The sequence below is a fragment of the Balaenoptera physalus genome (assembly GCF_965194825.1).
Source record: "Balaenoptera physalus genome assembly, chromosome: X".
In the NCBI taxonomy this organism is placed as follows: Eukaryota; Metazoa; Chordata; class Mammalia; order Artiodactyla; family Balaenopteridae; genus Balaenoptera; species Balaenoptera physalus.
The window spans coordinates 121,551,277-121,570,321 of NC_138903.1; the positions used below are offsets into that span (position 1 = coordinate 121,551,277).

Consider the following 19,045-nt stretch of genomic DNA (forward strand, 5'->3'; position numbering starts at 1 on the left):
TCATGTTTGCAGTGTCATCAAATCTGGTAGAGATGTCTGTTATTAGGAAGAAAAATTGAGTTAAATGCATTCATTCCTAATTTTTAACCCTTCCCACTGAGTTCACACACAGCCCAACAGAAAACCTCTTTCCATCTGCACAGACGTTCCTTGATACATGACAGAATGAAAATCCACTAGAGGCTACACAATTTAGATTATCCAACTCCAAAGCAAGAGAAAGCCTCAAGCAATACCATCTGATTATGCGATTTTGCTGCTGTGGAGAATTAATCAAATTCATCCTAGAGGTTCATCTGCTGCATGACACACTCATTCTTTGATAGCAAAACTCTTCTTTTCCTAGTACTTTCTTTTTTTTAAAAAATTAATTTATTTTAATTTATTTATTTTTGGCTCGCTGGGTCTTTGTTGCTGTGCGCGGAATTTCTCTAGTTGCAGCAAGCGGGGGCTACTCTTCATTGTGGTGCACGGGCTTCTCATTGCGGTGGCTTCTCTTGTTGCAGAGCATGTGCTCTAGGAACGTGGGCTTCAGTAGTTGTGGCACGTAGGCTCAGAAGTAGTGGCTCGCGGGCTCTAGAGCGCAGGCTCAGTAGTTGTGGCGCACGGGCTTAGCTGCTCCGTGGCATGTGGGATCTTCCCGGACCAGGGCTCGAACCCGTGTCCCCTGCATTGGCAGGCAGATTCTCAACCATTGCGCCACCAGGGAAGCCCTTCCTAGTGTTTTCTGATCTTCATCTGTTACTGTGACTAGCATTTGAAAGAATGTAAATAAGCAGGAGGTTGCTTGATCCCTAATATCTATATAATCCTTTGTACTTATACAAAAGCTGGGAAGATAGAAAGGGTCTCATTTCCACTATTACTTCTGAATATAAAATGAGTGAAAAGAGAAGGTAAGAAAGTAATAACTGGTAAATCATGAATAATTGAGATGCCATAACATCTGAAGAATGTGATTTAAATTATTTAACAATATTCATCAGTGGTCAAACAGAATTTTGTTGAAAAACTCAGTATATTCAGAAAAGCTAAACAAATATACACTGTACACCAACAACTTGACCTTGACCAACTTTTGTTACCTACAAAGTATTGGCTATTCCTTAAATATGGTTTATTTCTCCAATTAATAAGAGTGGGCCTTGGGGGGAATAAAACCCTAAAATTTACCTAAAACCATGTTTTCTTTAACTCAAAGTAACATCTGTTGAATAAATAAATGAAATGAACCATATTCCTCTCCAGAATCATACAGGTAGAAAAATCAGTAAAAATCTGTTTTAAAAAAGACTAACTTCACAGTGAAGAAACCTGACAAATGCTACCCCAGCCAAGTGATCAAGTTAACATCATCAGTAGAAAGTCATGTTGATATTATGCATGGTGGATAAGATGTGATGAGGACAGCCCTTCACTTCTCCAGTCTTCCTCCTAAAAAGCCATAATCCACATCTTATCTTGAGAAAAACATCAAACAAATCCTAACTGAGGGATTTGCTACAAAATCCCTAACCGGTACTCCTCAAAACTGTCAACGTCATCAAAACCAAGGAAAGTTTGAGAAACTGTCACAGCCAAGAGGAGCCTAAGGAGACAGGATGACTAATTATGGTACGGTATTCTCGATGGGATCCTGGAACAGAAAAAAGGACATTAGGGACAAACTGAAGAAATGTGAATGAAGTATGGACTTTAGTTAGTAATAACATAACAATATTGGTTCATTAATTGTGACAAATGTACCATTACTAATATAAGATAATAATAAGGGAAACTGTGTAGGGCATATGTGAACTCTCTGTACCATCTTTGCAAAGTTCCTATAAATCTGAAATTATCCTAAAATGAAAAGTTTACGAAAAAAGTTTAAGACGAATTCTAAAAATAAGTACTGAATTCTTCCAGGTGCTGAACAGATACAAATATATAAGAAATATTAGACAGTAAAACTAACTGTTTTTTTTGGGGGGGCATATCTCTCAAATTGAGGGAGTCCTCTTAGACCTTAGTAGCCAGAACTTGGATTAATAAATGTACGCAGCTAAGGGACTTCCCTGGTGGCACAGTGGTTAAGGATCCGCCTGCCAATGCAGGGGACACGGGTCCGAGCCCTGGTCCGGGAAGATCCCACATGCTGTGGAGCAACTAAGCCCGTGCGCCACAACTACTGAGCCTGCGCTCTAGAGCCCACTAGCCACAACTACTGAGCCCACGTGCCACAACTACTGAAGCCAGTGCGCCTAGAGCCCGTGCTCCGCAACAAGAGAAGCCACCGCAATGAGAAGCCCACACACCTCAACGATGAGCAGCCCCCGCTCGCTGCAACTAGAGAAAAGCCCGTGCGCAGCAACAAAGACCCAACATAGCCATAAATAAATAAATAAATAAATGTGCGCAGCTAAAAAAATCCCCCAATTTTTTCTATTTGCCTTATGATAGATATATTATCTTAAGTTATTTATATATCTAATTATAATGAGGCATGTTGCTTGCTATTTTCCCTACTGAGGAGTCAACCTAGAATCCAAAACTACTAATAATATACTAAAGGTTAACTTCACCAAAAAGTTTATTGTTTACTTTCTGTGTGCCTTTCAATCTTTCTGAGAAGTGCTTTAAGTGTATTTTAGGAGCCAAGAACATGAATTAGGGATGCGGTGAGGAAGAGTAAGTGGGGCTGCTGGAGACAATGTTCCCGTGGAGCTGACCCTGGTCATCAGTCTCTGAGCAAGTACTGTCACTTGTTTTAATTCCTTCTCCCTCATCCTTTGCTCCCTTTAAATCTGGTGATTTCTAGGAATGAACCTTCTTTATGACATATGCTGTATATTATTTGGTTTGAAGAAGCCTTGAGTTTGTGAAGTAAAGCGATGTTCTTTTTCAAAGCTCTCAGTTCTTAAAATATCAGAACTTGCAAAAAGCACATGCAGGGTTGTTATTATCCCTTCAGATCAATAGCTCAGTCACTGCTATGAGATATTAAAAAAGGAGTTAGGAAGACAAGCAAATCTTTTGGGCTGCATCTATTCTGGCAAAAGAAGCACAGTAGAGAGGCACCGACATATTAAAAACCATTTTAGCAAGTGAGTTCTTGCCAAGCAAAAGAAAATCCTGGGCCACTCTATCTACCCAAATGTTTTCATAGAGGTTTTAGCTAGCAGGCAATTAAATTCTAGGAGCAGCTACAGGCAAACAGGCTTGGAGGCTAAGGAATGAGAGTATATGTGGGCAACAGTTAGACACAGGAGCATTTGCAAAACCACGTTAGGTTCCCCTAACTTCCCCAGAACAAATATTCACTTTAATTTCAAATCCCTTCATCAGCTGAAATATACTTCACAATTTAAATAAGCATTTGAGGTCGGGGAGGGAGGAAGGCGGCAAGATGGTGTTGGAAAGCACTATGGTTTGCGTGGACAACAGTGAGTATATGCGGAATGGGGACTTCTTACCCACCCGGCTACAGGCCCAACAAGACACCGTCAACGTAGTCTGTCACTCCGAGACCCTCAGCAACCCTGAGAACAACGCGGGCCTCATCACCCTGGCCAGTGACTGTGAAGTGCGGACCACACTCACCCCTGACACCGGCCGCATCCCCTCTAAGCTCCACACTGTCCAACCCAAGGGCAAGATCACCTTCTGCACTGGCATCTGCGTGGCCCATCTGGCCCTGAAGCACCCACAGGGCAAGAATCACAAGATGCGAATCACTGCCTTTGTGGGAAGCCCCGTGGAGGACAGTGAGAAGAATCTGGTGAAACTGGCTAAACGCCTCAAGAAGGAGAAAGTAAATGCTGACATTATCAATTTTGGGGAAGAGGAGGTGAACACAGCAAAGCTGACCGCCTTTGTAAACACACTGAATGGCAAAGATGGAACCGGTTCTCATCTGGTGACAGTGCCTCCTGGGCCCAGCTTGGCTGATGCCCTCATCAGTTCTCCGATTCTGGCTGGGGAAGACGGCGCCATGCTGGGTCTTGGTGCCAGTGACTTTGAATTTGGCGTGGAAACAGTGCTGATCCTGAGCTGGCCCTGGCCCTGCGAGTCTCTGTGGAAGAGCAGCGGCAGCCGCAGGAGGAGGAGGCGTGGTGGGCAGCTGCTGCCTCTGCCGCTGAGGTGGGAATTGCTACGACTGGGACTGAAGACTCGGACGATGCCCTGCTGAAGATGACCATCAGCCAGCAGGAGTTTGGCCGCACTGGGCTCCCTGACCTAAGCAGTATGACTGAGGAAGAACAGAATGCTTATGCCATGCAGATGTCCCTCCAGGGCGCAGAATCTGGCCAGGCAGAATCAGCTGACATTGATGCCAGTTCAGCCATGGACACATCTGAGCCCGCCAAGGAGGAGGATGATTGTGACGTGATGCAGGACCCCGAGTTCCTTCAGAGTGTCCGGGAGAACCTTCCAGGTGTGGATCCCAACAATGAGGCCATTTGAAATGCCATGGGCTCCCTGGCCTCCCAGGCCACCAAGGATGGCAAGAAGGACAAGAAGGAGGAGGACAAGAAGTGAGACCGGAGGGAAAAGGGGGCTGAGCCTGTTCAGGGGGCCGAGTAGGGCGGGGTGGGATATAGGGTTAGATGTGCTGCCTGTAACCACTGCAACCGAAATAAAGCTTGGCAACTTTTTTTCTTAAATAAATAAATAAATAAATAAATAAATAAGCATTTGAAACATGTCAACTGCATATACCTGTCTCCTGATTAAAGTAAAACTTAAAAGGAGACACCAAAAAATAATGGAGAAGGCCCCACTCAGCGAGAAAGATGTTATCTGGAATCTCATATTTAAAAAACAAACTCTTGGGACCTCCCTGGCAGTCCAGTGGTTAAGACTCTGCGCTCCCAATGCAGGGGGCATGGGTTCGATCCCTGGTCAGGGAACTAAAATCCCGGATGCCACATGGTAGCAAAAAAACAAAAAACCCACAACTCTTGGGCTACACTTAGTGACTTGTTTCCAAAGAGTACAGTATGGAAAAGAGGAAAAACAGCAGCTTTAAAGTGGAGGAATCAGGTAAACACTACTTTAGACAGGTGATCAAGGTCAATGCCAACCATGATAAATCATGTTAATAATTTGTACTCTTTACACCTGAAACTAACACAACATTGTAAATCGACTATACTTCAATAAAAAAATTTTTTTTAAATGTACTCTTGATATGGTGTAATGAAAATGGCATTTCACCTCACCAGTCTTCCTCTCAAAACTCAATAAGCGTCAGTCTAATCATAAGAAAAACGGACAAATCCCAATTGAGGGACATTCTACAAAATATGCGACTAGTATTCCTCAAAACTGTCAATGTCATCTAAACCAAAGAAAGTCTGAGAAACTGTCACAGCCAAGAGGAATCTAATGAGATATAACTAAATGTGATGTGGTATCCTGGCTAGGATCCTATAACAGGAAAATGACATTAATGGAAAACTGAGGAAATCTGAATAATTAAGTATGGATTTTAGTTAATAATAATGTATCAATATTGGTTCATCAATTGTGACAAATGTACATTACTAGCATGAGATGTTAATAATATAGGAAACTGCACGTGGGGTGTGAAAACTCTGTACCATGTACGCAACTTTTCTGTAAATCTAAAACTATTCTAAAATTTAAAGTTTTTAAAAACATTGAAAAAAATCTTTTGTTGGTTATCTCCCTTCTCCATTCAAATCCTGTGCTTCTAACCAAATATTACAAAGAGAATCAATGAGCCTTGGGCATCTGTTATATGAGAAAGAAGCCTGCAATTAACTTCCTATGGATCACTTAATAGTCACCAGGTGGGAATGGTTTGTCAACAGTGTCCTTGAGTCAAACATGGTGCAAATTTAAAGTCAATGGCAGAATCGGGGATGAGTGACCTTTAACAATGCAGTCAATCCATCAGCAAAAGTTTGATGATGTAGCACAGCCCTGAAATCTAAACACAGCCAAGAATATGCACATCTAAACCTTGCTAATACTTCAAAATGCATTAGATATAAATCTAGAAACTATGACAACCTAAGCTTTAGCAAAAATCATTTTGACCCTGTATAATAAACATTAAAAAATTAATGGGACTTCCCTGGCAGTCCAGTGGTTAAGGCTCCTCACTTCCACTGCAGGGGGCATGGGTTTGATCCCTGGTCGGGGAACTAAAATCCCACATGCCACGCAGTGCGGCCAAAAAAAAATTAAAAGCAAAGCACTCCAACACTAGAATCATGGGCATTATCAGTTTTACAAGCATTTCCTGGAATCAGATGGCACTAGATAAAAGTTAGATTCAGAGGGGGGAAGGTTGAAAAATATTATGGAATTTCTAAAGTCCAGGTTTGGGTTGATTGATCAAGCAGACCTTGTTTACATTTCAGTTGATATCTGAAGACAATTGATAAAATGGGGGTGGGGGAGGGTGGCAGCTGAAAAGTAGTTTATTACCACCCACTGTTGATTAGAAACAATGTACCTAATTTCAAAAGTAGGTTTAAGTTGCACTTCATATTTTACTTAGAGTCAACCTTCAGTCAGTATTTTTTGTTTGTTTGTTTGTTTTTTTGGTTTTTTTTTCAGTCAGTATTTTTATAGAACCCTGGTTCTCAAACATTATTCTGTATCAGCATCACCTGGAGGGTGTGTTACACCAGATTGTCAGGCCCCACCCGCAGTTTCTGATACAGTAGGTCTGAATCAGAAGCCTGGGCATTGCATTTCTAACAGCTCCCAGGTGATGCTGATACTTGTCTTTTATAAACATTCCAACAACTTTAAAAAACCTATGATCAAATGTAAGCACCTCAATAAAATCTAAAACCAAATTTAAATAATTTGGGAATTTTCTGCCCTTTTTCTTTAGCAACAAATATTTCTTAAGAATTTATTCCAGTACTCGGCACTATACCAGACACTGGCCCTGGGCACAGAGCACTAAGTAAAAGCACACGTGCCCTTTTAAATTTTGTTCTAGGGGGAAGGCAGCTAATAACTAGCTCCAAGATTCATTATTAATTACAGTTGCAGAAAGACCTAAGTAAGAGAAGTACAAGGTGCTATGAGACCCCATTGAGATTGGGTGGTCTGACCGCAGCGGGGGGTCGGAAGGTTTCCTTAAGGATGCTTGAGTTTAGTACTGAAGGAATAGAAACGGGGCCCTTGGGGAAGGATTCCACACAGTGGGAGCAGTGTGCGGGAGGAGGGCAAGCCCTGAGGGAAGGCCAATGTGACTGCAGTGTACAAGGTGAGGGGCAAAGGTCAGAGATGTTATTGCACAGGCAGGCAGAGCCTGGTGTGCACAATAAGGAGTTGAAATCTTACTCTGTGAAGGGAACCACTAGGGATTCTTAGCATGAAACTGACAAACTAATGCTATGTTTTTAAAAAATCGGTCTAGCTGCTTCGCAGAGATGGATTAAGCTTGGCAAGACTGGATCCCAAAAATATTCAGGAGGCATAATCTTTGTAATTTGGTGAGGGACTGGGTAAGCTGGAGGGAGAGGAGAAAAGATTCAAGGGTAACTTCCAAGACTATAAAATGCTATGAAGTGATTAGCAGTGCTTTTCCAGTCTGACTTGAGTTTTTCTCTGTGGTGTAGCATGACAGGCAAAAAATGTATTTTATCTGTGCCTAGAAAAGGACTGGACTCACAAAAATACTTAAAATAGTAGGATAACAGATCAAATGCTTCTCTTTTCCAAGAAGAGAAAATTCCTTTTGAGAGCATTATATATTAAGCTCAAAGTTAACCTTACTGTCTCCTTTCATGATTGTGGAAGCAAAGACTGACAGGGTTACTCATTCTGTAGTCTGTGAACTACAAGAGCATTTTATTTTTACCTTTCTCATGGCATTTATCACTTCCTGCCTTGTATTTTCATTATGTATCTGTGTATCTTATCTCCTTTCCTAAACTGTAAGTTCTCTAATGAAAGATAATGATTACTAACATAGAAATAAACCCAAGACAATCTATCTACCCACATCTAGGGGTGTTGTAGGTGGGAAGGGCATTAGAGTAAAAACAGGCAGAAAATCCTTTTCTTTTGTCTCATTAACCAAACGGGTTGTTATTTAAAAAAAAAAAAGTGATGCAGAAGTAGGAAAAGGTGCTTATTATGTATTTTACATTGACATATAACTTAAAGCAGCACTCGAATATAATTAAAGAAAATAATGAAGTGTTGGAAACTACTGCTTTCTCTAACTGGAAGGGCAACTAAGCAAGATTTTGGATGACCAAGCGTGAACATGAAAATACTTCCATTCTTTTTATGTCACCACATCCTTAAAACTGCACTGACAATGGCTGACTGAAATTAACCAGAGTTCTACAGCAGACTCAAATCATCAATAATTCCTACACTTAGAAAAAAAAATCACCCTGCCACCCCCCAAACCCTATAAAACCAGTATGTGCAACACACTCTGAACTGAGTGTTGCAGAGGGATCTTAGTCCCTCCTTTCTTCGGGAGCTAAGTTTACTGTCTATCAAAGAGCCAAGAAAAAATCTCTCAGACAGATGCCTCAGTCCAGGTCCTAGCACGGTAATTCACCAATTCATTGTTTAAGGCTTTCTTGTACTGCTTGCTCTAAATTAAACTGTAGTATAATGGTGCCTTTTCCACTAACCTGAATACTTTCAGATAAGGTCTAAGATTCAGGCATGTAAAAGCCTACCCTGGGTTATGGTAACCTCAGAACAACTCAGAATGGTATTTCTTGCTCACAGACTTCATTCAGAGCTTTATTGAAATGGCACCTTGCCAATGAAGCCTTCCTTTGTTGCTCTATTGAAAAATTGCAACCGCTACCACCTGATACTTCCTAACTTCCTTCCCTGCTTTCTTTTCCCTTTACCACTCATCACTAGCATACAAGATATTACAATTATTTACCTTGTTTATTGTCTGTCTCCCTGTCTACTGGTTGTCCCCCCAAATCTGTTCTTTCTTTCTTCCTGAGCACCTGGCTTTCCAGCTAGAAACTGCATTTTTCTATCCCCCTTATGGCTAGGGAGGACCACGTGACTAAGATTTCGCCAAAGGTATATGTGTAATAGTGATGTGTGAAACTTTCTGGTCATTTTCCTAAAGAAGCTTGCCCTGGACCCCTCTTTCCCTCTAGCTGGCTGGAACCTGAAAACCAAATGCTGAGGAAGGCAGAACTGCCCCACTAGCCTGGGACCCTAGATGATCTCATGGAATAGAAGCTGCCTCCTTGCCCTGGGCTATTACAGGCCAGAAAGACAAAGATCTACCTTTCGCTGGCCATTGTATTTTGGAGCTCTCAGCTTATCCTTTACCCTAACAATACCCTCCCCCATTAAAATGTAAGGTCCATGGGGGCAGAGATATTAATCTGTTTTGCTCACCAGTGCATCCCTAGCAAGTAGAAGTGCCTGACACAGGGTACGGTACTTAATATTTGTGAATTGATTAAATAGACAACTTCATTATTATCACTTCCACATCTTCAAACCACCTTCACGGCTTCAAGAAGTTCGGATTACAAGATCCAAATTGCTCCTAAGACAGCGCCCCAGAAGTTCCTATACTCCATTCATTGCCATCTTCCCCCTCCTCCACTGAGTGTGCCCTTCAGCCCCACTAGCCTCCTTTTCAGTTTCCCAACGTGCCTGGCTCTTGCCCAACTCAGGGCCTTTGAACAAGCTGGTTCCAGTATCTACTCCCAAACCCCTCTGCAGAAGTAGCCCCTCCTTCCTGCAGTTATCTGCTTATATGCCATCCTCCTCTGACAGAGCTTGCTGGCTACCCTATCAAAAACAGACCTTATTTCTGTTATCTCTGTTTCTAATTCATTTTATTCAAAACTTATGAAAGTGAGTAATTATAATATTTGTTGCCTTATTTTCTTTTTAAATTTTTATTTATTTATTTATTTATTTTTTGGGCTGCTTTGGGTCTTCGTTGCTGTGCATGGGCTTTCTCTAGTTGCAGCGAGCGGAGGCTTCTCTTGATGCAGAGCATGGGCTCTAAGGCGCGTGGGCTTCACTAGCTGTGGCTCGTGGGCTCTAGAGCGCAGGCTCAGTAGTTGTGGCACACGGGCTTAGCTGCTCCACAGCATGTGGGATCTTCCCAGACCAGGGATCGAACCCACGTCCCCTGCATTGGCAGGCGGATTCTTAACCACTGCGCCACCAGGGAAGTCCCTGTTGCCTTATTTTTAAACTGTAAATTAGATTATAAGTTCCATAAGGACACGAACCACTTCTGTTTTTACTTACTACACTATCCTCTTTGCTTAGCATAGTGCCTGGCCGGTCATAAGAGGTCAAAAGGTGCTGAGTGTTTATTTTTAAATATTTTGAAGTAGACATGAGTTAAAGCATACGTAGCTCTCCCATAAATGTAGTCTTCAAATGTCCTTGACTACCAACCTGACAATAATGTAAGCTTCTACTTATGGGGATATAAACCAATGCATATTTCGGTATGCTTTTAATTGTTTTCCTAGACGACCTGGTGGAATTTGAATGACTCCTATTGGTATGATGGACCAAGGGCAACTTTTACAAGGATGTCTCAAATGCAGGTTCATATGGGCATATACAATTCAAAATAAATGATGATTATGTTTTGGGGGCATGCCAACTGGCCTCCCAGGACCTCAAACCCAAAGATCAAAGATTCTTTCATCTCTAAGGTCAAGGTTTCAGTTCATCAATTTGCTTCTGTATTATGTAATCTGAGGTGGCCCTCTAGAACTGTGTGGGCACCAGCCAAACTGGGTACTCCAGAACACTCTGGAGGTATTCAGTAATTCAGACTTTTAAAAATGCTGTTTATAAAAAATGCCGTTTCCTTCGGCATCTTATCTGTGGTGGTGGATATACAAACATACACATGGGATAAAACTGCATAGAAATAAATACACACACACACACACAAATGAGTACAAGTATACCTGGAGAAATCTGAATAAGATCAGTGGATGTTATCAATATCAGTACCCTGGTTGTGACGTTATACTACAGTTTTGCAAGATGTTACCATAAACTGGGTAAAGGGTACACGGGATCTCTATTATTTCTTACAACTGCATTATCTCAATAAGTTTCAATTAAAAAGTGCTGCTTCAACACAGAAACTAGGATGTTGCAGGATTCAACTGGTTATTTTCTGAAGAAAACAGGAAGGAAGAGGCTGGGGAAATGAGAGAAAGAGAAGTAAAGTAGGAGAGAATATAAAACCTCACAGTGGGAGAGATTACTAAAAGAACAGTGCAATCTCTGAAAATATACGCACATATCCTGTCTTCTTCAGGTCACAGCGTCAAAGAATAAAAGGTTGTTACAGAACACCCAGTTCAACTGCATTTTAAAGTTCTGAAAAATGAGGCTCAAAAAATAATTTGCCAAATTTTAAAACTTTTAGAAAAAATAATAAGGAGACTACTTTTCCAACTTTGGCATAGGGAAGGATTGCTTAATCAAGACACATAAAGCAGTAACCATAAAGAAAGAAACCAAAAAATTTGACTACATTAAAGTTAAGAACTTCTTTATCAAAAGACATATATAAATATATGCGAAGCCACAAATTATTTGCAAAAAATATAACCAACAAAGGATTAATCTCCTGAATATGAAAAGGACTCATAATTATAAATCAGTATGAGAAAGATAAACCAACAGAAAACAGTTAAAAGACATGAACAAGTATTTCACAGGGGAAACATAAATGGCCCAAAAACGTATGCAAAGATGTTTAACCTCATTAGTAATCAGAGAACCAACAAAATGTAAGAAGTCAATATCAAGGGCAAGTATATGAAGCAACGGGAACTCATACATTGCTAGTGGGAGTGCATAATGGTAAAACCACTTTGGAGAACAATTTAATCTCTTCTTGTAAAGTTGCACATTTCAAGAGTTATTATGTGTATTTGTTTTCCTATACATATGCTTGAGTGTGTGTTTGTATATGTATATGTGTATCCTACACGCATTGGGGGGGAACCTCTTTTATAAATATACACTAAAAGACACATTTTCTGGTCATACAGAAAAAAAAAAAAACCCTGCAAATAACCTATAGGTTCACTGACAGAAGAATGGGTAAATTCTAGTATATTCCCAAAGTAAAATATTATTCAGCAGTGACAATGAATCAACTATAGCTACATAAAACCTTATGAAGAATCTTAGCAATTTAATATTGAGTAAGAAAAAAAAACCAGTATACTATTTCTATAAGCTCAAGAAAACTAAATAATATATTATCTAAATTTGCATATATATGTGTTAAAAGTATTTTTGAAAGCAACAGAATGATTCACAGAAATAAGGTTAATAGTTACAGGGTTGGGGGGAGGCAGGGGGAGGAGATAAGAAAGGAGCACACAGGTAGAATTATATTGGTAATGGTTTAATTCTGAAGTTGGGGTGCAGGTATGTGAGTGGTCATTTTATTATTATGCATATATTTAACACGTGTCCTTCTATATGCACTGAATATTACACTTGTAAAAGACAATGTATTTAAAAACGAAGTGATTTTCCTAAGGCTACAGTGCTGGTTAGTGGAGGCACCATAACAGAGAAGTTTCCAGCCCCATACCTCAAAAAACTTCCACAATGCTAGGTATATATTAGGAACAAAAGAGACATTTGTTGATGCAACATGAATTTCATGACTATGTAAAATATTAATTCCAAACATGGATTCTATAAATCCATTAGTATGTCTTTTGGTTTGATTTCATTTTGATTAAACTGCCTTCATTAGTATGTTTGATAAGTAGTATGTCTAAATTTGCACAACAATATTTTAATTACACTGCTTCACATTTCAAAACACGGATATATATTCTACTGATACTTTTCATCAAACTGGTTCTCAAATATGTACATGTGAATTGTCTTCTTATTGCCCCTACTGTGTCTTAGCAGCTGTGACTCAGCCAATCCAAGTGCTGCCTCTCTATCTACCATTGTGCAGCTAACTGTGTTCAGGAGTAGAGATGAGTAAGAGTGTCTTTGGGAATTAACGTCAGGTGGCCACTGGCAAAGACAGTGGTGCTGCTCCCCAGGAAGCCTGCCCATCATATTTCAGTACCACCAAAAATGCTCCCCTCCATTAGAGCTGTTAGCTAAGAGGTTAATATAATCAGAGTTAAGTTCACTTCTAGAACATAGTACTAACAAAGGCATGCGTCTACATTTGATCCCCCAATCACTCAGGTCAGTATAAAACGAAAAGTACAACCACTTTTAAAAGCCCATGAAAGTCTGTCGTTATTTCCATCCAAAGTACAGACAATTTAGTTCACACTCATTACTGTTAAAGAAGAAATGAAATTTGGGGCAGAGTATAGTCAAATGAGCAACCAAGAGATGGAGACCTCCCTCCCTTCCTCCCTCCTTACAAAAAAAAAAAAAAGAGAGAGAGAGATGAAGACCCAACGAGTAACAGAGATAAACAACCCAATAGAAAATAGTCAAAAATCAAGTATACTCCAATAAAAATTAATTTAAAAAAAGAAAAGAAAATAGTCAAAAAATTCCACTGCTAGACTATGAAGCCTAAACATTTATACGACATTATAAAGCTGGGAGAGAACTTAAATATTGATAACCCAGGAGCCCTCGCAGTTCAAAGAGGAAACTGAGGACATACATTACAGAGCTGAGCCTGGAATTCCTATTTCTGAACTCCCATTCGCTGAATAATCTTGGACAAGCCATTTGCCCTCTTTCTGTCCATTTCTTCAGCTGTAAAATGAAGAGGCTGGACAACTAAAAGGTCTCTAAGATCTTTTACCAGTTCTAGGACTTCAATGAGCCTTACAGACCAAGTAGCAGTCGAAGCCCTTCATTTTACAGATGGTAAGGCTAGCAGACTACAGTTACTTATGGTAAAGTCTCCCATTCCTGGTCTATACACACTTTAGATTTGTTCATTCATCTTCACATGATCCTAGGACATAAGTGTGATGGTTAATTTTATGTGGCATCTTGACTGTGCCACATACTGCCCAGATATTTGGTCAGACATTCTGGGTTTGTCTGTGAGGGTATTCCTGGATGAGATTAACATCTGAATTGGTAAACAGAGTAAAAAAAATTGCCCTCCATAATGTGAGTGGACCTCATTCAACCAGCTGAAAGCCTAAATAAAACAAAAAGACCGAGACTTCCCTGGTGGCGCAGTGGTTAAGAATCCGCCTGCCAATGCAGGGGACACAGGTTCGATCCCTGGTCAGGGAAGATCCCACATGCCGCGGAGCAACTAAGCCCGTGCGCCACAACTACTGAGCCTGCGCTCTAGAGCCCATGCACCTAGAACCCGTGCTCCGCAACAAAGAAGCCACTGCAATAAGAAGCCTGTGCACTGCAACAAAGAGTAGTCTCTGCTTGACGCAACTAGAGAAAGCCCACACACAGCAACGAGGACCCAACGCAGCCAAAAAAGGAAGGAAGGAAGAAAGAAAGAAAGGAAGGAAGAAAGAAAGGCCGACCTTCCTCGGAGTAAGAGGCAACTCCTCCTGCCTAATGGCCTTTAAGCTGGGACACTGGTTTAACTGGCCTTGGGACTTGAACTGAAGCACTGGCTCCTCCTGGGTATCAAGCCTAACACTAGCCTTTGGACTGGAACTTACACCATCAGCTCTCCAGGTTCTCTGGCCTTCCCACTCAGACTGGAACTTCACCATTGGTCTCCTGGTCTCCAGCTTGCTGACTCCAGGTCTTGGGACTTCTCAGCCTCCATAATCATGTGAGCCAATTCCTTGTAAGCCTTGTAAGCCAATTCCTTGTAAGTTTCCTTATATGTGTATGTATGTGTGTGTGTGTGTGTGTAAATATGTGTACACATATATATATATATGAAGAAATTTATTTAAATATTTACACATGTAAATAATATTAACGGGGCTTCCCTGGTGGTGCAGTGGTTGAGAACACGGGTTCAAGCCCTGGTCTGGGAAGATCCCACATGCCGTGGAGCAACTAAGCCCATGCGCCACAACTATTGAGCCTCAGCTCTAGAGCCCGCGAGCCACAACTACTGAGCCCGTGTGCCACAACTACTGAAGCCTGCATGCCTAGAGCCCCTGCTCCACAACAAGGGAAGCCACCGCAATGAGAAGCCTGCGCACCGCTACGAAGAGTAGCCCAAGCTCGCCGCAACTAGAGAAAGCCCGCGCGCAGCAACAAAGACCAAATACAGCCAAAAATAAATAAATTAAATTAATTAATTAAAAATTAAAAAAAAAATAAATAATATTAACCATTAGTAGTTGTGGCGCATGGGCTTAGTTGCTCCCGGCATGTGGGATCTTCCTGGACCAGGGCTCGAACCCATGTCCCCTGCATTGGCAGGTGGATTCTTAACCACTGCACCACCAGGGAAGTCCCTACATGTAAATAATATTAAAATAACAAATATATAGGTATTTACACATACACAAAGACCCTGTTGGTTGTTTCTTTGGAGAACCCTGACTAATAAAATAAGCAAATGTGTATAATGAACTAATGCTTATAAAGCACTTAAAACAGTGTCAGGAATTTACTACTCTGGTTTTAGCTGTTATCATAATGGTAAGAAGGCAAAGACAATTTACAACTAAAACAATTCCATAAACCTGCAGAATATCAATGGAGTCATAGATCAGTAATTCAAGGCCCTGAATGGAATAGTTATTTTTGTACACAGCCTAACAGAACACAAATGCTTACACTGAAGGTAAAATGAAAAAATAAAAAGATAAAAAAGAAAACTCATTTTGAATTTTGATCCATATAAAATAAAAAGATTATTTCCATCCTCATGTATTAAGGGCTTAAATGCGACCCTTACCACTATCATTTCTGACTATCTGGTACCCAGCAAAACTGCAATAAACTCACAAAAACAGTAACATTAGAAGTACTTACACCTCTATATAACCATTTTTTAAATTTAAAAAACAAGTATTTGTAAAATAGCTAGACTAAAAAGTTATCAAGAAGACTTACAAAATGAAACAAACACTTTAATCAGTAAATACGTCATTTCTTATTTATAGTGAAGTATTTTTATTGTATTTATTATTATTATTTTGGCCGCAGCGCAGGGCTTGTGGGATCTTAGTTCCCTGACCAGGGATTGAACCTGGGCCCTGGCAGTGAAAGCGTCGAGTCTTAACCATTGGACCACCAGGGAATTCCCGAAGTGAGTACTTTTAAAGTATAACAGCAAACTTCAAGAAAGTCAATGTTGTAAATGTGTGTACAACAGTGATGCTCATAAATATAAAGTTATTCATTAAGTATATCAGAGACCATTAAATACTTAAAAATATAATGAAAAAGAGATATTATATTGTATATATTCAAAACACAGCATGCTAGAGGAAATGACTTCATTTCTAAAATATGAGTAGAGATTTTTTTTTTAACTGAACACAACAGTGATGTCTAAAGACTGGACAATTTGATCTCTCAGTCAAGCTCTCAAACTCTATGATTATAAATGGGAAATAAGATTAAAAATACAGATAGGAATCAAATTTCATTCAGTCAGCAAATATTTATTGAGCATATACTACATGTCAGGCACTGAAGCATTAGCGATAAGCAATAAGCAAAAATGGTTCTTACCTTCATGGAATTTACTACATAGGGGAAAGCTTGATACTATGTAAGTAGCAAAAAAATATAATATGCTAATGTAAAGTCAACTGTGATAAAGAATATAAAAGAAAGGTTCATAGTGCTATGAGAACCTGGGAACCTGCCATTGTCTGAGGGAAGGACACGGGACAGCTTCCTTGGGGAAGTGATAATTAAGCCGAGCCCTGAGAGATGAGTAAGAGTTCAGGCAACTGACTAAAACAGAGAAGTTTACCAGACAAGGGAAATGGTATATACAAAGGTCCTTTGGCAGATGTAAGGTAAAAAAGTGAGGAAGACATTTTGCAGTAACAGAAAAATCCATCCTAAAATCCACAAAGAATCTCAAGGGATCCTGGATAGCCAAAACAATCTTGAAAAAGAACAAAGCTGGAGGCCTCATACTTTCTGACTTCAACTTATTACAAAACTATGGTAATCAAAACAGCGCAGTACTGGCATAAAGACATATAGACTTCTACTGAGTCATAAAAAGGAATGAAGTACTAACACATGCTATGACACGGATAAACCCTGAAAACATGCTAAATGAAATAAGTCAATCACAAAAGAGCACATATTGCATATAGAGTCGATTTACATGAAAGGCCCAGAATAGGCAAACCCACAGATCTGCAGATTGGTGGTTGCCAGGGGCTGAGGAGAGGGATTGGGACTAACAGCTAATAGGTACAGGGCTTCTTTTTGGGGTGATGCAAATATCCTGGAATTAGACTGTGGTGATGGTTGCACAACATAATGAATATACTAAAAACCACTTACCTGTAAACTTTAAAACGGCAAATTTTTTGTCATGTGAATTTTATCTCAATTTTAAAAAGTGAAAGAAAAAAAAGTGAGGAAGAGTGCAAGCTGACACTGGTCAGGTCTTTATCCAGAGAGTACTGGAAAGTCACTGAAGGCTTTCAGATATGAATCTGTAAAAGATCCCTCTGATGCTGTGTGGAGGACGGATTGGAGCATGCAGGAGTAGATGAGATCATCTATTGCAATGGTCCACATAAGTGATAGTGGTAGTTTGGACTTGGATGGTGGTAGGGAAAGCAGAGAAGTGGATGGATTTGAGAGCTCTTTCAGAAACAGAACCTACTGGATTTCCTGACATTAGATGTAGGAGATAAAGGGAAAGGGGCTATTAAGGATGACTGCTAGGTTTCTAGCTTGAGCTACTGGGTAGAGGATGGTGCCATTTATTCAAAGACAGAAGACTGGAGGAGGAACAAATATGAAAGAGAAGGGATGCTGATGACTTGCACTAGAGTGGCAGTCATGATGATAAAGCAAAGTGGCATCAACAGCTTGTGGTGATGAATTGGTTATGTGGGAATAAGACACAATTCATGTTCTGGTAAGGCACAATGAAGGTCAAGTCTGAATGTCTATTAAGAGCCATGTTGTTTAGTGACAGTGAAGCAGAAGTGTAACTATAAGGAATGTGCTCCTGGACAAAGGCCTGATCCCCGGCTTTTTACAATGACCACCAGTACTCAAGATAATAAACTACCGCATTGTCCCCATGTAGTAAAAGTTTCTGAAAGTGTGCACTTATTATGTAAGCAGGACAACTAAATAACCAGTCATATGATATTATATGAAACAGGGTCATGAAATATTACCCCAAATGTTTATTCCATCCCAGTTCCTGTATTGAAATCAGAAGACTGAGGACCGCCACCACTGGAATTAGGATTTCAGAAAAGAGTGTCTACTGGGAGATTCCTACAGCTATTACTGTGGAAATGAAAGCCACCTTATGTCTGCTTTCAGTGCTCCCTGTCTAAAAGTCTAAATTTCACCACAGCAGACATAAGCCATTGAAGATTAAGGTTTCTGTCTCTCTGCTACATTAAGAGTTGGAACCTAAGTCCTCTCAATTGACTGGTTCCCCTGCTCTAAGTGCCATAAGCAATAACTCGGCTTGATTGCTCAGGTAAATGCCTCCTCCTGTAATGAGGTTGCCGATCCCTAGAATCCCATGAACTTCAATTCCTTGGGTTCCCTACCACCTCGTTCACATGTTACCTCCTCTACAAATCCCTCCTCCTCCACCCACTGCTTCCAGAGATTTGGTGCCCTCGTCTCAATGCCTGCGGCACTTACTGTGTGTGCCTTCAAGAAGATAGCACTGATGACCTACTGCCTTGTGAGGAGGTTGGTCCTGTGTGTGGTCTTCTGTCTCTAATAGACTGCAAGCTACTGGAGAGCAAGGCTGTGCCTTACATACCTCTATAGCAACCAAGCAGGGCAGGAGTGTTCAAAGGAAGCTTTTGATTCATATGGATGTTTCCAGAAAAGAAGCCAAAGTAAATTGTGCACTATATTATAGATCCCTCAATCCATATTACTGCAAACGACATTAATTGTGAAGCTTAAAGAACATCCCCAACTGCTTACACAACAGGTGTAACTT

The 19,045-nt window shown here is 40.5% G+C and overlaps 1 protein-coding gene and 1 pseudogene across 11 annotated transcripts in view; one reads left to right on the plus strand and one right to left on the minus strand.

Moving 5' to 3' along the window:
• Positions 1-19,045, minus strand: part of ATP11C (ATPase phospholipid transporting 11C (ATP11C blood group)) — a 172,983-nt gene that overhangs the window by 144,210 nt on the left and 9,728 nt on the right. The gene's annotated exons all lie outside the window — the stretch shown is intronic.
• LOC309651989 (26S proteasome non-ATPase regulatory subunit 4 pseudogene) lies at positions 1,968-19,040 on the plus strand (annotated as a pseudogene). The gene has a single exon. The product of its transcript is annotated as a 26S proteasome non-ATPase regulatory subunit 4 pseudogene (transcript).